The sequence below is a fragment of the Triturus cristatus genome, chromosome 3_1 (genome assembly GCF_964204655.1).
Source record: "Triturus cristatus chromosome 3_1, aTriCri1.1, whole genome shotgun sequence".
Lineage (NCBI taxonomy): Eukaryota > Metazoa > Chordata > Amphibia > Caudata > Salamandridae > Triturus > Triturus cristatus.
Window position 1 is genome coordinate 339,316,249 of NC_140583.1, and position 6,128 is coordinate 339,322,376.

A 6,128-nucleotide genomic window follows, 5' to 3' on the forward strand; every position below is an offset into this window, starting at 1 on the left:
GGCTATCTTGAATCCAGTGGCAAAGTGAGCAAGGGACCCACGTCTGGGCATACCCTGCCAACTTAGGGCGAACAAAGCGATACCAAAGGGGATGAAGGAAGGAGCGCTTGAGCAAATCAAACACTCACCCCCAGTCAACTGATCTGGGTTTAATCCATCATCATTCTTTAGCTCAATCCACCACCACAGTTCAGACATGGCCATATGCAAATCAGTCTGACCCTGTGCCTCATAGGAACAGTCCAACCCGAACTACCAATCCATGTCTTCCCTGGACTGGAAACAAGCATCCTAGGACCGGTTTCGGGTTCATAACCCTCATCAGCCAGGCTATCTTGAATCCAGTGGCAAAGTAAGCAAGGGACCCACGCTTGTGCATACCCTGCCAACTTAGGGCGAACAAAGCGATACCAAAGGGGATGAAGGAAGGAGCGTTGGCATTGAGGAGGTCCAGGGTTCCGGGCGCTGGTTACGGTCGGGTCGTGGACGGGCGCAGACGGGCTTCCGTTTGGTGCACCTTCGGGGCGCCAGCGGTGCGCCCGCTGCCCGTGGATGTGCAGCTGCCGTCATTAAGTAGGGGTCGGGGAGGGCTGGACAGCTGGGAGGCGGGAGCGGGGAGGAGAGCTGAATTTGGCCTGTTGCGTTGGTCGTGCTGGGGTGAAGGGGCCGTGGGGGCAGCAGCAACAGGGAAAAACGGGCAGAAAAGGCAAAAAGAGAGGAAAGAGTGAAAATGAGGCAGTGAAAGGTGCAAGAAAAGTGGGGGAAAGACACAGAAGGAGAGTGAGAGGGGAAGATTAAATCAGTGAAAAACGAGTTAAAACAGAGGAAAGACACAGAGGGCGAGTGAAAGGGGGGGATTGAAATCAGTAAAAAACAAGTGAAAACGGAGGAAAGACACCGAGGGGGAGTGAAAGGGGGAGATTGAAATCAGTAAAAACGAGTGAAAACGGAGGAGAGACACAGAGGGGGAGATTGAAATCAGTAAAAAACAAGAGAAAATGAAGGAAAGACACAGAAGGAGAGTAAAAGGGGGAGATTGAAATCAGTGAAAAACAAGTGAAAATGGAGAGAAAGAGAGGAGTGAGAGAAAGGAGACAGAGGACCACCAGGGATGAGGCACAGGTAAAACCTGCGGGTGGAGAAGGGACTCGAACACCAGCACTTGAGAGTGCAGGTGCTCAGGGGAAGGCCTCACTTGATGGTGGAGCTGCGAGGGGGGAGAGCAATTTCACTGAAAATGAGTCATTGGTCTTGCTCCATGTGCTCCATGGGACATGTTCTGACAGTACACTATGATGGCATCATTATCATGTAAGATGGGTTGTCTAATGACTTGGTTGTGTCTGTGTCTCATGCAGTGACTGGTTAAATCTACTTCCAAGACAGTAGTTGACATTACTGGATTGAGTCCTTGTCCACTTTTGAGCACACCTTCATCTTTGATCTTCAGTGCGTCATTTCAACGTGCACATTTGTGTTTCATCGAGTCAGAGGCTAGCACGCGTGGCTTGAGGTGTTCCATCGAGTTATAGGCTAGCACGTATGGCTTGAGGCGCTGCCGCGTTTCCTCACTTTTTAATTAACAGCTGTACTGTGCTTTTGTTTTAACATTAGAACTTGTCTTACTTTGATTTTAAATTGCACATTCGCTGCCGCTCCTCAGTCCACCACAGCTGCTTGTGCTGATTGTGTGAAAGGGGCTAGGTCGGTCAGAGGGGGCTTCTCTTGATTCCCCTCACTTCCTGCACTCCACTTTAGGATGCCATCTTTGTTGGGTGACACTCTAGTCTCCCGAGTTTTCTAATCGAGCCTGCCTACATTAAGAACTGATGGCGCCGACGCGCAGTGGACGTGCACAGTGGACGTGCACAGCAGGCGCGCCGTCGGTGCACCAAAGGTAAACCCGTCCACGCCTGGACATTGCCAGACTCCGGAAACGCTGTCAGTGGCGAACGATGTATGTTGTCATATTCAAGCGAGGATCTATGGGCCATTAATAAAATGGTCAGCCCGTGTAGCCAGCTGCTAACTGGTTCTCTGGAAGAACCATTTTACTGCATCCGTTGTGGCTACAATTCTCTTACTAAACTGCCTCCCCCACCCTCTTCACTTTTGCCTAGGCCTTTTATTATTCTAAGTCTTAACTGCTGCTCTCTGGCTAAACACTATTTGGATGTATATAACTTAGTCCAGGATGAATCTCCTGATGTTTTTTTCCTAACGGAAACCTGGCTCTCTGATGATATGGTTGCGGAGCCTGGCTTAGCGCTTCCGCCTGGTTACAGTATTTCAACGTTAAATAGGATGTCGAGAGGCAGCGGTATTGCGGTCATTTTCAAATCCTGTTATGGTTGCACGTTTGTTAAAGAGCCCGTGGCAGGTTGCGAATGCGCACGCTTTGCGATTTCCTTTAGCGTCAACCATACCATGTCAGGGCTGCTGGTCTATCGTCCTCCTGGACCAGCCAAGGAGTTCAAATCTGCACTCATTGAAGTTACCAGTGCCCTGTCAATGAGAACAGCTAATTTTACCATTTTTGGAGACCTGAACCTGCACTTTGACTGCCATACAGATACAGTAATCAGCAGCTTTCTCGCAGACCTTGCAGCCTGTCAACTAATTCAATTAGGTCCTACTCATGCTGCAGGTCACTTGCTAGACCCCGTTTTTTTCCAATCTCCCTTCCCTTACTGTCAATACACCTAGTCCGGTATATTGGTCTGACCACTTTCTGATTTCTGTGTCTCTCCCGGCTTCTGAATCCCTGCGCAAAGTTGCTCAGTAGGGCTCACGTAAGCGCCCCTGGCGTAAATTGAATCTTGAGTAATTCCATGTCCTTCTTGCCCTAGAATCTCCTAAGCTGCCTAGTGATCCAGACGTGGCATATAAAACACTTTGCGATTGGATTCTCTAAGCACTGAACTCTTTTACTCCGGCCAAACGGTCCAAGTGCCGTATCTCTAACTCCAACCCTTGGTTCTCTGACAGACTGGCCACAATGCGTAACGCCTGTAAAAAACTGGAGCGGGCTTGGAGAAGGGATTACGACCTGCCGGCTAAGAGATGCTATCAAGACGCCATTAAGAGCTACCACCGGGCTATACAATCTGATCGGTCTGCTTAGTCTGCTAAGGAAATTAAGGCAAGTAGCAATCCTACCAAGTGTTTTTTCAAAATACTCAATGATCTCAAACTAAGGAAAACCCCTACGGCTTCTGCGATCATGTCTGAGCAGCATTGTGAGGACCTTGCTACTTTCTTTGTTAAAAAAGTGGAAACTATCTATAAGTCCTTCCCTTAGGTTCCTGCGTGTCTCAGCCCCACACATAGACCCCCCACTACCCAAATTCTCATGGCCTTTCCTCCTGTTTCACAGGATGAGCTTTGTCTGATATGCAGCGAAGTCAAATCTGGCTCTCTTGCAGACCCTCTCAAGCCAAACCAGTTTATGGACTCCCTGCCTGTGCTCTTGGCACCTTTGTGCCAGGTGGTCAATACTCTTCTCTCCACAGCAGTGGTTCCTAGGCTGTGGAAACAGGCAATGGTGGCCCCCCTACTTAAAAAACCTTCACTGGATCCAGCTAAACTGGAAAATGTCCGTCCGATAGCTCTTTTACCATGGGCAGCTAAGAGTGCAGAGGCACATATTAACACCATCCTAATGGCATTCTTGAACAACTACGGCATCCTGGATCTTTCACAGAATGGTTTCCGCCCAGGTCACAGCACAGAGACAGCTCTCCTTGCTGTGACCAAATATCTGCGGACCGTTCTAGATGCTGGGAATACCGTGGCACTGATACTGCTAGATCTTAGTGCCGCGTTCGATACTTTATTTATTTATTTATTTATTTATTTATCTTGAGTTTTATATAACGCTAGCTAGACTTGTAGGTATCAGAGCCCTTTACATAAGGAACAGCGAGTTGCAAGTTACACATTTTACATAGGTTACACAATGAGGATCAGAGTTACAGGCTAACATGTTACATTTGTTAAAAGCAATCAAAACTTAGTAACAAAAGAAAAAGGGGGGGTTACAGAAAATTTGTCATGGGTGGGGTGGGGAGGGGAGAAACAGGAAGACGGGGAAAAACTATGCCCAATGTCCGGCTGGGTAGGTGATGGCCGAGGTGAGGAACCAGGGCCGATCTCCTCAATAGCTGAACCAAGCAGCTCCACCGGGCGTAGGACATAATGCTCAGACTCCGCTGTCAGGATAGTGAGCAGGTGTGCTCAGAGAGTGTCTGAGTAGCGCGGGGGTAGGAGGGTGAGAAGCCATGGAACAGGAACCCAAGGAACAGCGACGTTGCAATGTACAAAAATTACACATTAGTTGCAGATAAGGCTAACTGATGAAAGCCTAATTAATACAGAAGAATGCATTATTATTATTTATTTATTTTTTTGTGCACCATTCCTGGAGGTACTGCAATACCAGGTTGATGCGTGGAGTGGACAGAGCAAGCTCCTATTCCATCTCCCTGTTCCAAAAATCAATTTAATATATGGTCCCCAGATAGAGGACGTATCAGATATTAAACTGATAAGAACAGATACTACACTTGATCTTAGCCAAAAGGCCGAGAAGCGATACAGAAGAATGCATTATTAGTAGGTGGCGTGAATGGAGAAATAAAACAACAAAAGGGGTAGAGAGAGCTGGGAGGGGACCAGAGTCAGAGGCTGAGATAAGTGAGAGGAGAGAGGGGGACCTAAGGGGGAGTTAGAGGTAAGGCAGTCCAGCAAAAGAGAAATGTTTGAAAGTCGACAAGATGGCGGATCCGGGTCATGGGTATCGAAGGAAACCATCTCAAAAATGGCAGGATACATACAAGGCATGATCATAAAAAAAAAACAAGACAGCAGAGTTCCGTCAAGTAGGGTCATAGGGGGGACGTAGCCACAGTACCAAGGGAGGGCGGAGGGCAGTAGAATGTCAGCTGTATGCGTGCACAGGCACAGTACCGTGAGGGCATCGGGGTTGTCGATCAACATATCGTGAATCAGGGGAAATCTGGCGGAAGATTCACGGGCCAAACATCCCACAGGAGGCGAAGGGACGCAGGTTGCTCTCACGGGTGACGGGGACACTTCCCCGGCCCCCCACTCATCGTTCACCGTTCTGCACCGGACATGTTCACAACAGCTCCCAGGGCGCCATTTTCTCGTTCTCGTAGGTATGGCTATGCATTTAATAATTCTGTGGTGCAAAGTCAGAGAAGGGCAAGATTAAGCTTCGGGTGGTTCGCCCATATTCCAGTTGTGAAAACGTGGCTTTTAAAGGGACAATAGTGAGTAGGAAAGCCGCTCAGGAGGATTTGAGGGAGGGTTCAACACGGAGCCTTAATTCCGACCGGCCATTGCAGGGTCAGGCACCTCAAGGTGGTTGTGGTCCCCCCCCCAGCCCGGCGTTCAAATAGTAGCTCTAGAGACAACGCGGCCCCCACCAGACTGTCACCGCTCCATCAGCGGCCCAGAGAGTGGTAACTGAGATACTTCTTGTCAACGCCTCACCTTTGAAGGAGCGTAGAACAATCAATCCGCCATCTTCGCTCAGCGAGGAACTGTGAATTCTCGATTCTGGGCCAGATATTCAGGGTTAGGGCCCAAGCGCCTCCAGCCATATACGGTCTTTCACCAGATTTTTCTAAATCGTCTGGAGGAGGTCGGTATCGTTGGCTCAGCTCTGGAATGGCTTAGATCTTTCCTCTCTGAGAGAACATTCCAGGTGACCGCTCCGCCTTTTCTGTCCAGCCTATCGGACAGTGAGACCCACAGGGCTCTGCCCTGAGTCCTGTACTATTCAATCTGTATGAACAACCAATGGCTGCGGTGGCCAGGGACTGGGGTCTCACCATTGTCTCTTATGCTGATGACACACAGTTGGTGGTGGTTCTCTCCGATGACTCTACGCAGGATGCTCCCAAATTTAGGAGGGGTCTGGCGGCAGTCGCGGAGTGGATGACCGCCAACTGCCTCCAGCTTAAAGCCAATAAATCTGAGGTGTTGCTGGTGGGGAGGGATACTGAGTTATGGAGTGAGCAATGGTGGCCGAATACCCTTGGGAGTGCACCCACCCCTAAGTCGGTGGTGAAAAATCTAGGGGTGTGGATGGGCTCGACCCT

The 6,128-nt window shown here is 49.4% G+C and overlaps 1 non-coding gene across 1 annotated transcript; it reads right to left on the bottom strand.

Annotated features, from left to right (window-relative positions):
- Nucleotides 1-4,404: 4,404 nt before the first annotated feature.
- On the bottom strand, nucleotides 4,405-4,595 carry LOC146860220 (U2 spliceosomal RNA). Its single transcript, XR_014979385.1, has one exon. It is a non-coding gene; the product is annotated as a U2 spliceosomal RNA (small nuclear RNA).
- Nucleotides 4,596-6,128: the final 1,533 nt, after the last annotated feature.